Raw genomic sequence first — 17825 nt, 5'->3', positions numbered from 1 at the left:
TAGCAGATCTTTCAAATCTTCTTAAATCTTATCTGAGTATATGCTTATATGCTCTTTTTCAGGACCAACCAAAGAATGTGATATAGTGGCTGTAACAATAAATACAGGAATAAATGAACAAGTAAACAAATAAATAAAGCTAGCAGCCATTTTTTAGGGTTCTTAGTTGGAAGCTTTTGTTTTCTTGGTGGTTGAAATCCAATTCCAAGCCATCCTTAACAAGATCCTCTTTTCTGATGTTTGTCATATGAATAGCAAGTGGAAGACAATTCAAGCCCTGTTTACTGGCAGGCCATGGATGACCAAGAAGAAAAGATATGATTCTGTCACACTTATAAATTTTAAAGAAGGTGTTATTGGCTCATTTAAAACGAATTCTTCTATATATTCTCCAAAGGGACAGACTTATAAATAATGGAAATGGGGAAAAAAATACTTCAGCGCATTAAGCTACAAATAAAATTGACTGCTACATATTATTCAATTGACTTCTATCTCCACAGCCATGTGTCAATCATAACAGCATTTTATAATAGGATTAAGCAATAAATGTGCAAATCCATTATGCAGAAATCTGAAAATCTGATTAATTTGTAATATTTTTTTTGTGTGCAGAAAGTCAGGAATGGACATTGCTTGGGGAATACTTACAAGCATTCTATTGAAATTTCTAAATTGATTTGGAACAAACTAATAAAAACACAGACTTGCTGACATTTTATAAAGTGAATTCTGTCAAAATATGTTTGGCATTTTAATGATTGCTGTCATTTAATAACAAGGGTAAGATGACCCATCATAAGATGCCCACAATTTTCCCATAATGTGCAGGAGAACTTTCTTCTAAATTTTTTATATGTGATTTATTTATTATGCTTGGGTAGCAGGGCACTTTAAACTGGGAGGTGCATTATGCAGTGTAAATCTCACAACTTCAGTTCTTATACACTCAAGTCCTATTTTGCCTTCAAATTTTCCGTAGAGCTTTATCTTCTTTTATAGAGCTAACCAGATATCTAGTGATGATCAATTAGGTAAATTCTCAAATGGTTAAAAACCTTTGATGCTTTTTATGAAGATGCTTTTAAAAATTGATTTGTTCTTTATATTTTCCTGACGTGGATTTTTACATCTAACTGTAAGAAGGAAGTTTTACAATGCACAGAAAAAGAGAAAAATCTGTGTACACAATTTAAACATACATATCTTGAGTAAGGAGGGAACAAACCTCAGCCATTGATTCATTCTCCTGTTGGAATGCTCGAACTATCTCATTTTCAGAAAGGAGCAATGATTGCCTGCAGGACTTTTGGATGAAAATAGGAATGATAGCTGATGTTGATCATGTTGATATTGATCATATCATGATCATGATGTAGGTATGTTTCTTTCTTTATATCTTTAGCTCAAGTTATCTGCAAACACATGCCTCGTTTTTATTTTGCAGTAATGACCTCAACATATCTTTATGCTTTCACATTAAACTCTCTTAAACCACATTCCCCAAAATACATATATCTTAATTTAAAATTTTTTCTATACTGTGCCAGGCCCTTCTGTCTCATACTTCTTTCATCAGTACTGGGACCACTTTTTGATTCTGTTTCTAATGCCACATCATGTAATGTTTGAGATCTGTCCCATTCAGGCACAGTGTCACAAGATGGTGTCTTTGTTACCCATAACTTGACACAGATTACATTTGCTTACATTTTATTCTCTGTTGCTGGAGGCTCTCACCAGCGCACAGCAGCTTGTTTTGAGGCTGGTTATTCTCAAAAACCATGTTCAGTGCGGTCCAGGGCAATTCCACACAATTTCATGTGTAAAATGAAGTCTTTCACAGGCTCTAGAGAAGATTATGTATGCTCTTCTGCCTGGATCAAAAAGTAATGTTTCTCCTTAATGCGCATCTTCATTTCCCCCAAACGTATGTATCACGCACAACCTTGCAGGACCATAAACTAATCAGTCCGGGTCGTAAGGCAGCTCCCAAATCAGGGGCCTTCTCAGAAGTTGGAGAGGGGATACAGCAGTCAGATTGAATAAATGACATTGGCTAAGGGTTTCAGAGAGATTTGAAGCAGGGCTCAGCTGTAAGTTAGCAGAGAATTTGAGGTTAGATATGGGCACAGATATGAAAACGTGAACTTAAATGGGTCGGGCAGGTTACTCCTGATCACAGTCCCAGGAAATATGCTACCTCTCTGGAGATCAAAGAAGCGCAGAAAGCTCTCTGTGGCCTGTTCTGAATTTAATAGTCTAGACTTTTCAGGCAGGAACTGTGAGATCTAGAAGGGCAAGGACTGTGTTCGCTGGTTTAATGCTTTATGTCCAGCTCTTAATGTAGGTATCATTCACATTGATTGAATACTCACTCAATGGAAACAGAGGTTTGGCTTTTAATTGGGAACTGGTTTAATTCCTTTAAAATAGGTATGGGCATCCACTTCACTAGTTACTCTTGTTTAGCATCAATTTTGGAAATATCTCTAAATTATTAGCTTCTTGGTAAATTCAATCACAATTCCAATTTTTGTTTTGTTTTTTGCTTGTTTAATTTTATTGGAGTATAGAGTATTGAGTAGAGTTCCCTGTGCTATACAGTAGTTCCATATCAGTTATATATTCTAGTTTAGATATTAAAAGCAGTTTGGTGGACAGGTTAAAAGCAAGGACTCTTAAATTTGAAACTCTACTTGGGTTGAGATTTAGCCTGGCCAGTTAACTATCTGTGTGAACTTGGCCGATTTTCCAGTTTCTTCGTGTGTATACACCAGTTTCTTCTTGCAAAAACCTGGGGAAATAATTCTATGTCTTTTCATAGGGTTGCTATGGTGATAATTAAATGAGCACATATATTTGTAAATATCTTAGAAAAGTGCATGTTTGTCATAAAATTGTTATTTCTCTTGACTAGTTATAAGATTTAATTTATATTCAATACAATATTTAATGTTATTTAATTTGCCCATCATATCTTCTTGCCCCAAGTCAACTCAGTACATACTCCCATGCCTACGTGTGCTGTCCCCATTAACTCACACCCCACCCTACCTGTATGCTCTGTACCACTTGATAAATGTTTGGATCTGAACTAAACGGTCAGGTCTGTAAGAGCCTACGAAGTGAGATGTTCATCAATAATGCTTCCTTTGGTCCACGGTAACATGACCAGGTAATAGGGCACAAAGACATTGGCTATTTGCTCCCAAATTCTCACCAAGACCATAGCTTAGATCAAAAGTTCTTACCGAGGCCCGTGAATCAGAATCCTCTGTGGAGATTCCTGAATACAGCCTTCATAAGCCTACTGCAGACTGTCTAAGAGGCGGCCAGTGTGTACATTTTTATAAAACCCCACTGGTGATAGAAGACCACGGGAACACACAGTGGCTCAATGCTGTCCAGGCAAGTCTGAATCTCTCTGTGCCGAGGATGTCACGTACAATCAGTTTTACAACAGCAGATGGGTCATCAGCCAGCATTACCCGCTTGGCCCTCCAAGTTCCTTCAGCTGAAGCATTCCTCCACTGCAACCCTGGTGGCATTCCAGCTTAGCAAGGGGACAATCCATGTCAGATGCACCTATTTTATAATGTTCATAGGTACCTCAAGGAGTCTAAAACCTGATTTTAAAAGGGATCATAACATAAAATTTAAAATAGCTATATTCTATTTCTTATTTCTTTTGTAGCTTTCTCAGATGCAATTAATGAATGTTGTTGACTGAAAAGCAAATGAATTAGTCTCCTATAACATTTACAGTTTGGGGTCTTCATTCAGTTTTTTTTCCCATTGTCAAAATATATTAATGGGCTTTAATTTTTGAGTACCTAAAGTTAAAAATAATAAGATGATCAGGAAATAAAATAAAATAGCTATATAATAGGAGTCACTTCTCTAAATACAGGGATCCCTGATAGAAGTCTGCCAAGGAAAGGATAAGTCATAAATGTTGGAGACACTGAAAGACTGATCAGGAGTTTGGCTGAAATACCACAATAAAACTTAATCTTAATCATTAGGATGCCTGCTTATCAGAGCATTGGTTCATTTAACACTACCTTTCCAGTATTGGTCTTGTATCTAATATCTGCAAAGCTGCTGGCTGCTCTTTCTGCTCTGGAGGGCCTGGCCATCCACAGAACTGGGGAGGGGGAAGGTGATACCTCTTTAGTACCTTCTGGATTGAAGGAGTCTCAAAAATTGCATGCCTCCCCGCCCCCAAGTCAAGGTCAGAGTTCCTGAATGACCATCACTGCATTCCTTATAGCAAGTTAGCTTTGCTTTTGCAAATTAAAAAAAAAAAAGACTGTTTTGTATAATGATTTTTATTAATTGAGGCAAACAAGACTTAGTACGTCTTAGCAATTCTAAGAGTAAAACAGATGTGCGCTCCAGAATAAAGGAGCAGATGGAGGAGAAAACAGAGTTGCATGTTTGAGTGGCTCATCAGAATATACCAGTTCCACTTTCTCCTCGGCCATCCCTCGAACAGTCAGTTTATGAGATTCCCTGGCTAATGACCAATGCATTTTTAATGAATCGGGTTCTTCAGAGGGAGAGTTTGGGTTTCTGTCTGTGATGCATTAGCATAAACATAATCACACGAAGGTCACAGGGATCCCTTAGCTTTTTCTGGCATTTATACCTTTCCTGCCCATTGTCTGCTGTTTTCACCAGGGAGTGAGGTGATGCAGAGGTTGCTTGTTATAAGATGGGTGGTTGAATGCATTATTATTTCATGTTGGGCATGTGAACTCAGCTAAGCAGGGCAGAAGCCCCCTCAAAATTAAACTTCCCTTTCTTTCAATTTCTTCAAGATTCCTAAATGCCAAAAGGGAGCGGAGGTTGTCTATAAACACCTTTCCAGAGCCATTGCTACTGTCTGCAATTTTTTTTATTGCCTGTCAAGTTTTCTTTAGGATACTGGTCACACATGTATTTATGTCCAGAACACTATACAGATCCCCAGTGGACCTGGAGACTCTAAAGTAATAAGCCGCACTTGAAAAATCTAACATTTATTAATTCACACAGGGTTTGTGCATTTTTGCAAGTTCTGTTGTCAAGTACTTGTAACTTCACCCACTGAGGGAGGCAAGGAGAACAGTAAATGTCCATGACATTAATGGGAAGAATGGATCCCTTTAGTCTGTTAGCAGGTGACTTATCTGGCCTTTGGTGGTAGGAAATTCAGTTATCTTTGAGTGAGGGGTCTAGATCCTTGATGGTTTTAAAAGCTATATTTATGTAAAGGCTGTACAAAAGCATGAAAAGTTAAACAGAGATTCAAGATATCCAGGTAAAGGAGAACAAGAAACCCTACAAATCCCTTATTTGGACTTGACTATCTGAAGATGCTTTTGTAATATCTATCAAAGTTATTCAATAATTGCTTCAGTCCTCCATGTAGACTTACTCCATATGTGCTCTGGAAACCTTTACAGACATTTTTTCCCTCTCAAAATTTCCTAAATCTCCCTTCAGTCTTTGTTCAACAATTTTTACCATTTATTTTCACATCCATCTCATAAAAACAGAGCTGAACTCCTGTGATATCCAGGCCAATAAAGTTCTCAATTTCTGTAAATGCTTCCTCTCAGAAAAGAGATGAAAAAAGAGACAGTCATCAAATATACTTAAGCAAAATTCCACAACACACTGTTGGCATGTGGAGAGCTTTGGGGTACGGATTATCCCTTGAGCACTGCTGTCTCTACAAGAGTATAGATTCTTTCAGGGCAAACACTCTTTCTCACTCACCTTTGTGTCTGCTGCAGGCCAGCTCTGGGCTTGGAATGTATGTATGCTCCTATGTATGTATGTATATAGGTATGTTGGTGTTTAGGTGTGTGGTTCCTAAAATGAAGAAGATGTGTATCAACATGTGCTGAAACAGTTTAAAAACAGATTTTAAGACACCTGAAAATGATCTGTCTCATTTTAAAAATGTCTTTCCTGATCTAAGAAGCTTTACTAACTTCAACACCTTTTTGCCAATAAGTGGCCACTTCCTCTGGCAAGGTCACTACTAGGGGGTCATGCTCAACACTTCACTGGACTCAGGGATGATGGCCTTGCTCTCAACCTACTGAGGGGATCCTGGCACAGCCCCTCGGGACACAAAGGTTGTGTCCATCCTGTGTTTCAGCGTCCATCTAGGGAGTTGTTTCCGTGCTTAGGAGGGCTGCCTACATAATTTACGGTGTTCAATGCCAAATGCAAAGGCAAGTCCCTAGCCTGGGGCTGAGAAGTCAATCTCCCCCTTCCTCAGGATTGCTGCCTTAGTCCATGGCAGATGGGTAAACCCAAGGGATTGCGATCTCCACACTGGGATGCATTGGACACCTGGATTGTGGTGAGTTGCATGTTGATTGTATGACTCTCCCCACACCTGAGCCCAGATCGCCAAAAAGGGCAGAAGTGTGAAGGCAACAGTTACGCTCCAGCTTTCAGGGTTCCCAGGGCACCCAGGCCAGAGAGCAGGTGGCTGAGAACTGCTGTGTCCTGGGGAAGTGGGGACATAGTGGCTGGACCCCCAGAGCTCCAAGCTTCCCGGCGTCCCACCCATGTTCTTGTTGTCCCATTGGACCTGACCACAAAATACAATTTCAAAGATAAATTATTAAGAATTTCAAGATGGTGACCTCAGAGCATTAGGTTCCAAACATGCGGCCCTGCTGGGAGCTGAGATGCGTGTGCCTGCGATGGCTGATGGCCCATGAAGCAGGCCCTGCCCAAGGGACCTTCTTGTCAAAGGTCTTTAAATTTTGAAAATTGCATGTAAACTTACAACTGCTTTGAGGGCCATTTTCCAAATCAGCGCAAATTCTGATAAGAGTGTTTGTGTCCCCAGAGGAACTTAGACATGGCTTTTTTCTCCCCCCAAAAAGACTGAATTCACAAATCAGCATGTTAATATCAATGACCATGTAAATATACCATTTGGTGGAAAATTAAGATAAAATTTTGCTTAGTTTTCTATCAGTTCTTAGTAACTATCCCTAAAATGGGGAGACAGGGCATGAATTGCTTAAAGGAGAAATCATAGAGAAGATGTATTTTCTCAGTTGCGGACCTATCTTACTAACAGTGTTATACTTTCACTAACAAAAAACAGATTTTTCCCCCTCCTGACCAGTTTCCAAGTTTGATGACAAGGGTCTTGGAATGAGATCAAGACACTCTGAGGTGGAATCACTGGCCTAGTTTTAAAGGTCGCCTGGGTTACATACCCATGGTAAAATATGCATGAATTACTGAGAACTAACCTTAAATAGGCTTGAACTGGTCCAAGCTGATAATTTGCTTTAAAATTTTGGTGCAAGCTTATGTGAAGAGTGTGTGTATGTGTGTGTGTGTGTGTTTGTGTGTGCGTGTGCATGCGTGCATGCATGTGCTAGGGTGGAGATGAGGCAGAAGGGAGGGAAACTAGTCTATTTTTCTTGCCATCGTCACAGTACAAGTGGAAGGGTCAGAAGTCGCTATGGTTCTTTTTGCAATAGCCCTTACAGCAACTTTTGTTTGTTTCTAATATCTGCAAGGCTTTCCTTGCAGCTACCCTGACCTACAGACCTGCCCCATCAAAAGTCTCATTGAGTTTTTAAACTGTTTTCAGTATATTAAGGTTCTTAGGTGAGGAGCCCCCCAAGATGGGCAGACCTTAGGAACACTGTGGATCCAGTTCCAGACCACCATAACAAAGCAAATAATGCAATAAAGCAATTCACACAATTTTGGGGGGTTTCCCAGTGCATATAAAAGTTATTCTGACACTATACTGTAGCCCATTAAGTATGAGATAGTATTAAGTCTAAGAAATGTATACATTGTAATTTTAAAATACTTATAAAAATGCTGACCATCATCTGATAACACAGGGTAGCCATAGATCTTCAATTTGTAAAGAAATGCAATGACTGCGAAGCATATTAAAGCACAATAAAACAAGGTGTGCCTGTAGATACTTGGACCCCAAGTATGAGAAGGAGATGAGGGTGAAATAGAGGGAGCTATGTCGTGGTTACACGAGCTCAAACTCCTGGCTCAGACGGAAGTCAGGTGGAAACCACAATGATGTATGGGTTCCCTCTTCTCCAGACCTACATGCCTTCCAGAGGTCTGAACTCTGCACAACCTTTCAGCAGCAAGAAGGCTGCTGAACTGACATTCAGAATATGATTTAACCATGAGCCACAATGGAAGAAATCATTTCTTCAATTGGAAATGATGGCCTCTGGGTGCAGTCGCTTCTGATAACACATGCGGTACAAGATCTCAGAGACCCTCAGTACAGTAAGCGCATGGCCCTAGATCCACAGTGACTGCAAAGAGCAGGTGATTAGATCATCACAGACTGTTGACTTTCCCAGACTGAGATTTCACGGGGCAGTCCAATTAAAGCAGCCAATTAATGATTGTGAGAATAGAAAGATCTCAACATTTCATTTTGCCAAGTACAAATATTTTTTAAATTGCTACATACTCTCATGATCTGATAATACACACATTTTAAAGCCTTTCTCACACCCCAAAGGGTGTATTCTCCGATTAAAGGAAAATCCTTTAAATTGAAGCAATTCAGATTAATGAAAAACTCATTGCATTGGACATTTTTTCCCATTCTCCCTTTGTCTTGTGTCTGCTTTGTTGCAGAGGGACACTGGTCTGTCCCAAAGCATTCAGGAGCTTCTGGGTGACCTGATAGGATTTGAGGAGTCATAGCAGTTCTCTCTTTTCACTCCTCCAGGCATAAGAAATGTCTGACCAACTCCCAAAATGTTTCTTCTTTTGAATAAGTAATTCTTTTGCCTTGATCATTTTATAGAGATATCGGTATAATTTGCTTGACATATAAAGTTCTATGTGCCAAGTAATACATTAATTACACACATATATGTGTATAATTAACCCTTGGGCTTCCCTGGTGGCTCAGATGGTAAAGAATCTACCTGCAATGTGGGAGACCCGGGTTTGATCCCTGGGTCAGGAAGATCCCCTGGAGGAGGGAATGGCAACCTTCTCCAGTATTCTTCCCTGGAGAATCCCATGGACAGAGGAACCTGGTGGGTTACAGTCCATGAGGCCACAAAGAGTCCAACACGACTGAGCGAATAAGCAGCATCATTAACCCTTATGTGTGCATGTGTGTGTGCTCATTCACTTCAGTCATGTCCAACTCTTTGTGACTCTATGGACTGTACCCGGCCAGGCTCCTTTGTCCTCTGGATTCTCTAGGCAAGAATACTGGAATGGGTTGCCATGCCCTCCTCCAGGGGATTTTCCCCACCCAAGGATCAAACCCACACCTCGTGCATTTCCTGCATTGAAGGCGGATTCTTTACCCACTGGGCCACCTGGGAAACCCATTAACCCTTATAATAACCCTATGGGGTGCTTATGATTATTATGTCCATTTGTACAGGATACTAAGGTTTATAGAGGGTAACTCACTGCTATGTACATACCTAATTAGTGACAGTTGTTATTGTTCAGTTACTAAGTCATGTCCAACTCTTTTGCAAGCCCATGGACTGTAGCCCACCAGGTTCCTCTGTCCATGGGATTTCCCAGGCAAGAATACCGGAGTGAGATGCCATTTCTTTCTCCAGGGGGTCTTCCTGGGCCAGGGATTGAATTCTTGCCTCCTGCATTGTTAGGTGGATTCTTTACCTCTGAGCCACCTTGGAAGCCAGTTAGTGACACAGACATGACTATATCCCAGGATATCTGATAGATGGAAAGCCCACATCTGTATCAGCTAGACTACTCCACTGCTCAAATATTTTATAATAGCTAGAATCCATGGAATACTTACTTTAGGCCAGACACTTTGTTTAGTATTTTGTATACATTTTCTCATTAAATCTCCAAAGAAGCCCTGTGTTACAGGATTATCATTCCCCTTTAACAGATCTGGAAACTGAGGTTTAGACAGTTAAGCAACTCACCTGTGGCCACAGTTAGTGAATTTGAAATTGGGATTTGAACCCAATTCCATCTGACTCCAAGACTTACACTACCCTATAAATCACATGAAATGTCCCAGAGAGACAGAACACAATAAATCCCAACATCATGATAGAAACTGTATTCGGGGGATATTTTCTTCTGTACCTAGTGGACCCCGGCTCCAGAGACCTCTAGGTACCCGGTCTGGGAGGGGTGATGGAAAAAAGAGAATGGAACACAGTGAGGGAGAGCGACTTCCACCAGAGAAGTCCAGTGACTTCCATAGGTCTTTCCTGTGTCCCATTTGTTCCCAGATATATCCTGACAAGTTCCTAAGAAGCATCCCAATCTACTTTAAAATAATGTTCATAATCAGCAAAAAGACAGCTGCATTTAGTTTAGGATCTCCGTATTCAAGATGTGATCGCTGGACCAGCAGCATCAGTATCTCCTGGGACCTTGCTAAGAAGGCAGACCTGCAGGTCTCAGTCCATCCAGGGTCTCAGACTCCCTGAATCAGAACCTGCCTTGAAAGAAAATCCCCAGGTGATTCATACTCACAATAAAGTGTGAGAAGCACTGGTTTTGAGTTTATAACTCCTTTCCTGCCTTCTTCCTCCCCTCCCTCCCTCCTACGTTCCTCCCTTCCTTCCTCCCCAACTTCCTTCCTTCATTCCCTTGGGTGGCATTTGAAGTGTAACTGCACGTAAAACGCCCACCTTTTAGCAGACTTCGGCAGTGGACTGTTACATCCTCTCTCACGGAAGCTGGGCGGGGACAGGTGAGAATGCAGGGAAAGCAAACATTCCAGAGACACACTCTCTCACAGTAATAACCTCGGAGCACGTCTCACCCGTGCAACCCGGTGGGAGGACTCCCAGTGAAGAGGTTCACAGCGGGAAGAGTTGCTCCTACATTCTTAAAGGGAAGCGTATTTGTCCTTTTAAAAACACAACAAAACTGATGCCAGATGTAGCCCAATATCCGCGCTCTGTGATTTATGGCAATTTTCCTGACACTTTCTCTTTCCATATCCATATCTTTGCTTTTCCATTTGTGAGGTTCCGTGAAGATAAGAGGCTGCCTCTCCATTTCAGTTATTTACTCTCAGAACAGCACATTCTTTGCAAAAGTAGCCAGAGCACTGCTTTTAAAAAGGGGGAATAAAAATTTTAAACCCCTTAAAGCTGAAATAAAACTGCATTTCCACACAGATACTCCAAAAGGGTAGCAGCATTTGCGATCATTCTTGCGTGCAACTAAAGATTGGTGAAAGTGGGGTCATTTAGAACCCAGCAAAGGACAGGAAGGAAATACCCCGGAGGAATTACATTGCATGAAATTGTAGCATCACACCTAGTTAGCAAGCCCTTACAGTAATGGAGCTTCTATGACAGCATGACAACACAAGATTGGGCAGGAAGAAAAGGAGGTTGCACAACTCACTGTACAGATTGCTAAGTGCTGCCAAAGCTTTGGAGCTGGGGCAACAAAACACTGCCCCTGTAATAAGATGAAGTAGACCCAGAATATGGAAACTCAAATTAATGACCCATCAATAGATTGTTGGTTAGATTTCTGCCCCTTGAGAATTGGTTATAAAAAACCGAACAGTCAAACAACTAGTCCAATTCATGTGTCTCTGACCATTTTTCTCTCACTTAGCCTATTTATTTCTTAGCATTACTGTAATTGAAAAAGTATCTATTGCTAAAAGATGCTATTAACTTGAGTGCATTCATAGAGTGTTCTGTCACTAATAGATTTAGGTCATATTTTTTCATCCTTTTAGCAAAGCATTATTTTGTTGTCCTCTTGTTCTGAAGATTTTGCTCCACTTAAAGTCAAATAGAACAAAAGCTTCACAGAACTTGTTCAGATTGTTTTTTAGCATTATTTTAACTCCATTACATGACAGGATCAAATGCGTAGCGATTTCCATTTGCTATATTAACTTATTTTTGGATCTGTGTCAGAGCTCATATTATACAAATATGTCTACGAAACATGACTTGGACTCAGATGATAATAGCAAAGTTTTAAGTCCAAATACTTTAAAAACTCAACTTCTCGAGCTTACATTTGGCTTTACAATGGTAGTTAGTCTCCGAATTTAAATAGAAAGCAGAGCCAACCATTAACTACAATGGTGAAAAGGTGAAAGAGTGGAAGAAGAGCTGTCCAGTCATTTAAAAATATATACCACATTTCATCAAATCTAGGGTGCTGTGATATAAAATTCATGAATATTATATGTTCTACCAAGAACAAAAAAAAAGCTGCCAGTTAAACCAAGACATGACACTGATTATAAGACACATCCCAATTTTTATCCTAAAATCTTCCCTTTAAGATGTCACATTAAAATATGAGGGAGAATGCTGTGTATCTCAGAATGAATAAAATGCATTAGTATTCATTGGCCTTAATATATCTATAAATTATGGCATAGAGAATTGGTTCAGTTCAGTTCAGTTCAGTCACTCAGTTCTATCCAGCTCTTTGTGACCCCATGGACTGCAGCACGCCAGGCTTCCCTGTCCATCACCAACTCCCAGAGTTTATTCAAACTTATGTCCATTGAGTCGGTGATGCCATCCAACCATCTCATCCTCTGTGGTCCCCTTCTCCTCCTGACTTCAATCATTCCCAGCATCAGGGTCTTTTCAAATGAGTCAGTTCTTCGCATCAGGTGGCCAAAGTATTGGAGTTTCAGCTTCAACATCAGTCCTTCCAATGAATGTTCAGGACTGATTTCATTTAGGATGGGCTAGTTGGATCTCCTTGCAGTCCAAGGGACTCTCAAGAGTCTTCTCTAACACCACAGTTCAAAAGCATCAATTCTTCAGCGCTCAGCTTTCTTTATAGTTCACTCACATCCATACATAACTACTGGAAAAACCAAAGCTTTGACTAGACGGACCTTTGCTGGCAAAGTAATGTCTCTGCTTTTTAATATGCTGTCTAGGTTGGTCATAACTTTTCTTTCAGTGAGCAAGTGTCTTTTAATTTCATGGCTGCAGTCACCATCTGCAGTGATTTTGGAGCCCCAAAATATAATGTCCATCACTGTTTTCACTGTCTCCCCATCTATTTGCCATGAAGTGATGGGTCCGGATGCCATGATCTTAGTTTTCTGAATGTTGAGCCTCAAGCCAACTTTTTCACTCTCCTCTTTCACTTTCATCAAGAGGCTCATTAATTCTTCTTCACTTTTTGCTGTAAGGGTAGTGTCATCTGCATATCTGAGGTTATTGATATTTCTCCCAGCAATCTTGATTCCAGCTTGTGCTTCATCCAGCCCAGCGCTTCTCATGTTGTACACTGCATAGAAGTTAAATAAGCAGGGTGACAATATGCAGCCTTGACGTACTCCTTTTCCTATTTGGAACCAGTCTGCTGTTCCATGTCCAGTTCTAACTATTGCTTCCTGACCTGCATACAGATTTCTCAAGAGGCAGGTCAGGTGGTCTGGTATTTCTATCTCTTGAAGAATTTTCCACAGTTTGTTGTGATCCACACAGTCAAAGGCTTTGGCATAGTCAATAAAGCAGAAGTAGATGTTTTTCTGGAACTCTCTCAGCACAGAGAATAAGTAATAGCATAAACTAGAAATTTTACATTAATCTCTAAATATCCTCAAGATTTGGTGAATCAGACTTCATGACTAGAATATGATAGTTGGATAAAATGCCTTATTTAGAAGAAAAGATTCAATCAAGAAAGGATCAGTGAAAGAAACTAACATTTCTAGAGCATCAGTCTGGCAATAGACTAGAATATTCTACATATGTCACCTCATTTAATCTTCATACCAACCCCACCCCCCAATCATGATATGAGAACTCATGTTCAGAAAATTTCAGCAACAGACATACATCCACAGCTTATTTTTTTTTAGAGGAGGAGGAGAAAGAGAAGATGGGATTCAAACCCACATTTGGTCAAGTCTGGGGCTTCAAGACACACTGTAAGCAAATGTATGCTGCTGCTGCTGCTGCTGCTAAGTCGCCTCAGTCGTGTCCGACTCTGTGTGACCCCACAGACCACCAGGCTCCCCTGTCCTTGGGATTCTCCAGGCAAGAACACTGGAGTGGGTTGCCATTTCCTTCTCCAATGCATGAAAGCGAAAAGTGAAAGGGAAGTTGCTCAGTCATGTCCAACTCTTAGTGACCCCATGGACTACAGCCTACCAGTCTCTTCCATCCATGGGATTTTCCAGGCAAGAGTACTGGAGTGGGGTGCCATTGATCTAAGAATATGTATGATGAGGTGTGTTTAGAAATGTCAACATGCTTCAGCCAAAGACTACCATGTAGTTGAATTTGATTTACAGACTCATTGACAGAAGGGAGACTGCAATGGGGTATCACAGTAAGAAAAGATGACATCCATCTGGGCTTGGGTTGAGTGGTTTTTAGAGAGGGTTTGAGGAAGTGAAGCTTTGCTCTGGACTTGCTATCTGGAAGTCAGAGCAATATTATGATTGAATATTTTAATAATTCTTGTATAGAAGATAGGAAAGGAGGGATTAAAGCTATAATTGGAAAAAGAAAATATTCACTGATTATTAGCCAGGATGGGTGACTAGTTGGTCATTTTGTGGTCTTGACAATGTTCTTGTTTTTGTCTGTCTTTGGACATGATTATGAGGTGATCTTGGTTTTATCCCAGTCCGTCCTGGTCAGAGTGACCTTGTCTGACGTTATTCTGTGAAACTGTGTTCAGGAAGAGGACACCGAGGCCTCCTCTGAGTGCCCAGACATTGTATTCTGCCAATACAGCCTGGAGTTAGAAAGAATTGTGTCTTCATCTTTGCTTCACCTGTGATGTCTGTGTGGCTCTGGATAAGTTACTCAACCTCTCTAATCTTGAGTTTCCTCAACTGTAAAATGGAGGTAGTCATGGCACCTGTATTATAGTTGTGATAGGGAAACAGATTACAGAGTGAAAAGAGCCCAGTGCTGCGCTTGGCAAAAATAAACTCTCAGCAAAGTTGGCTTCACTGTCAGTTATTAGTGGAGCATTATTACAAATGATTATCCACTCACAGGTGATCTTGATGAAGAAGCAATGAGGAAAGCACAAGACCACAGAGAACACCCTTGAGAGGAACCTGTAAAATCAGACATATGCAACCAATATCCAAGAATGAATTCAGGTGTAGGAAAAAATGCAGGAAGACTGGAGAATGAGGATGATGCCTGAATCTAAATTGCCATATCTAAAAACTCCTCTGAAGTATTGCCCAGTGATCTGAACACATTTCCCTCAAGTCTAAAACAAACAAACAAACCAAAAAACTCATCATCTCCCCTCTCAAAAGCTCCAGTTCCTCCCAAATGCACAATTCCCATTCGTGTTCACCCTTCTCATCACACATGCTCCAAAAGCAAATCTCTAAATTCTCTTTGCCTGTTCTTTCTGCTTTTACCCTTCTCCCCGAGAGATAGCCAACCAGCGTATCCCCAAATCTTGCACTCCAGCCTTGCATGCCACTCCCCCTTCTCTGTTTCAGCTGCTCTCTTCGTCACTCAGACCATGGGCACAGTCATCCTGCCTCTGACCTGTCCTGTTTCTCATCCATCCTACACACTGGTGCTGGTGAGCCCTATAAATACTGGAGATACCCCTGCCTTTGGCTTCTACCTCTAGGATCTGCAGATGGGGGTGGTGAGGACTTGGCGTGAGCATGGTGACACTTTTGTCAGGAAACCTGTCACTGGTAAAGGCCAGCTCCAGGGAGAGACGTAAAGGGAACAGGAGTGCCTCATGGTGGGGAGCACAGGCTCTGAAGCCGGATTGCTTGCTGTCTCTATCATGTACCAGAGATGGGAGCTCAAGTGACTTATCTTCCTCTGCTCAATTTCATCATCTGTAAAATTAAAATAAGAATAGTGCCTCCCTCATAAAGTGAGGATTATGTACACTAATCCACATAATCAAAGTTTCTGGTACATAGTGAACAGTCAAGTTGAGCTTTCTTATCATTGTCATTGTTGTTGTTCTTATCATTACTGTTACACTTCAAGGGAGACAGAGCCCTATGCTGCAGTCCACATATCTGAGTGCATCGTCCAGAAGGGCTGTTGTACACAGAGTGGGCAGTGCTCTAGACAGCAGGCCTGGGAACTGTGGCCACAGCTGTTTGATCTGACAAAGATGCTCAACATTAGCTTCAAACATTGTCAATGCCTCAAGGGCAGGGTAGAGCTCGCAGGTGAGTCAGGAGAGAAGCACAGAGACAAGATGGAGCAGGATCCGACAGCAACCTCCCCTAGAGGTTTGCAAGGGCTCTGAGGCACAGGGAAGACAGGCACTGCTCCCAGCTCTGACCCGGGGGAGAGAGAACTCAGGCCAGAAGGACACACAGGCAAGTGTGAGCTAGGGTACAAAAGTAAAAAAGAAATTACACTTCCCAAGTGGAAGGTACAATTTTTAGGGCAATGTCTGGCAGAGATGGCTTTGGCCACAATGGTGCAATTGATGCCTGGGAATCTATACATGGGCTTGGTGGCATACAAACATGAGTCCAGAAAAGAACTCGGCTCCTAAGTGGATTCTAAGCACAGATGTATATATAAGCGGACTCAAAATCTGAATAGACACAGCCACAAAGGAGGTAGTGACTGCCCTCACGAGTGCGTAAACAGCAAGTGACTGCTCAGGGCACAGCCTGGATTCTGTTTGTATTTTGTTTTACTTTATTGTGGTAAGGACACTTAACATGAGCTCTACCCTCAACAAAATTTTAAGTACACAATATAGTATTGTTACGATAGGCACAATGCAGTACCTATATAGAACTTATTCATTTTGAATAACTGAAATGTTAAACCCACTGAGGAGCAAATACCCTTCCCCATCCCATCTCCTGGCAACCACCGTTCAACTCTCTATCAGTTTGAAAATTTAAGATACTTCACATAAGTGGAATCATGAAGTGTTTGTCCTTCTGCGTCTGGCTTATTTCACTTAGCATAATGTACTCCAGGTCTGTTCATGTGGCATACAGAGGATTCTTTCTCTTTGAAGAGTATTCCATTGTATGTTTACATTTTCTTCATCCATCCCTGGATGAACATTTAGGTTGTTTCCATATCTTGGCTATTGTGGACAAAGAGCTATCATCTCACACCTGTTAAAATAGCTCAAAAAAAAAAAAAAAAAAAAAGACAACACACGTTGGCAAAGATGTAGAGAACATGGAAATCTCATGTACTGATGATGGGAATGTAAAATGGTGCAGCTGTCATGGAAAATAGTATGGAGATTCCTCAAAATAAAAACAAAACTACCATGCAATCCAGGAATCTCATTTTAGGGTATATACTCTAAGGAAATGAAGCAAATTCTACACTCCCATGTTCATTGAAGCAGTAGCCAAGATATGTTTGTATTTTCTTATAGCCGCCATTTATCTGCACTTGCATCGGGAGCAATCAGGTTCTTGATCTGTAGGGGAGTTATTCTTGTGGGATTCTGAGTCCTAAAATCTGGGTCTGGGTTCTGAATCCAAAACCAAATGTGAGCTCTAGCCACCTCATTTGAAAGTTGGGATCCTTAACCCTACTCTGATCATTCACTCGTCATGACATTAAGTTCTTGATAAGCAGCAGGTCGGAGAAAGCAATAGCACCCCACTCCAGTACTCTTGCCTGGAAAATCCCATGGACGGAGGAGCCTGGTAGGCTGCAGTCCATGGGGTCGCTAAGAGTCGGACACAACTGGGCGACTTCACTTTCACTTTTCACTGTCATGCGCTGGAGAAGGAAATGGCAACCCACTCCAGTGTTCTTGCCTGGAGAATCCCAGGGATGGGGGAGCCTGGTGGGCTGCCGTCTCTGGGGTCGCACAGAGTCGGACAT

The 17825-nt window shown here is 41.2% G+C and overlaps 1 protein-coding gene across 1 annotated transcript in view; it reads right to left on the bottom strand.

Annotated features, from left to right (window-relative positions):
• Positions 1-17825, bottom strand: part of POU6F2 (POU class 6 homeobox 2) — a 504980-nt gene that overhangs the window by 267709 nt on the left and 219446 nt on the right. The gene's annotated exons all lie outside the window — the stretch shown is intronic.

This window comes from Bos mutus, chromosome 4 (genome assembly GCF_027580195.1).
Source record: "Bos mutus isolate GX-2022 chromosome 4, NWIPB_WYAK_1.1, whole genome shotgun sequence".
In the NCBI taxonomy this organism is placed as follows: Eukaryota; Metazoa; Chordata; class Mammalia; order Artiodactyla; family Bovidae; genus Bos; species Bos mutus.
Note: the sequence above shows the minus strand (reverse complement) of the source record. Positions and strands in the feature narration are given on the sequence as shown.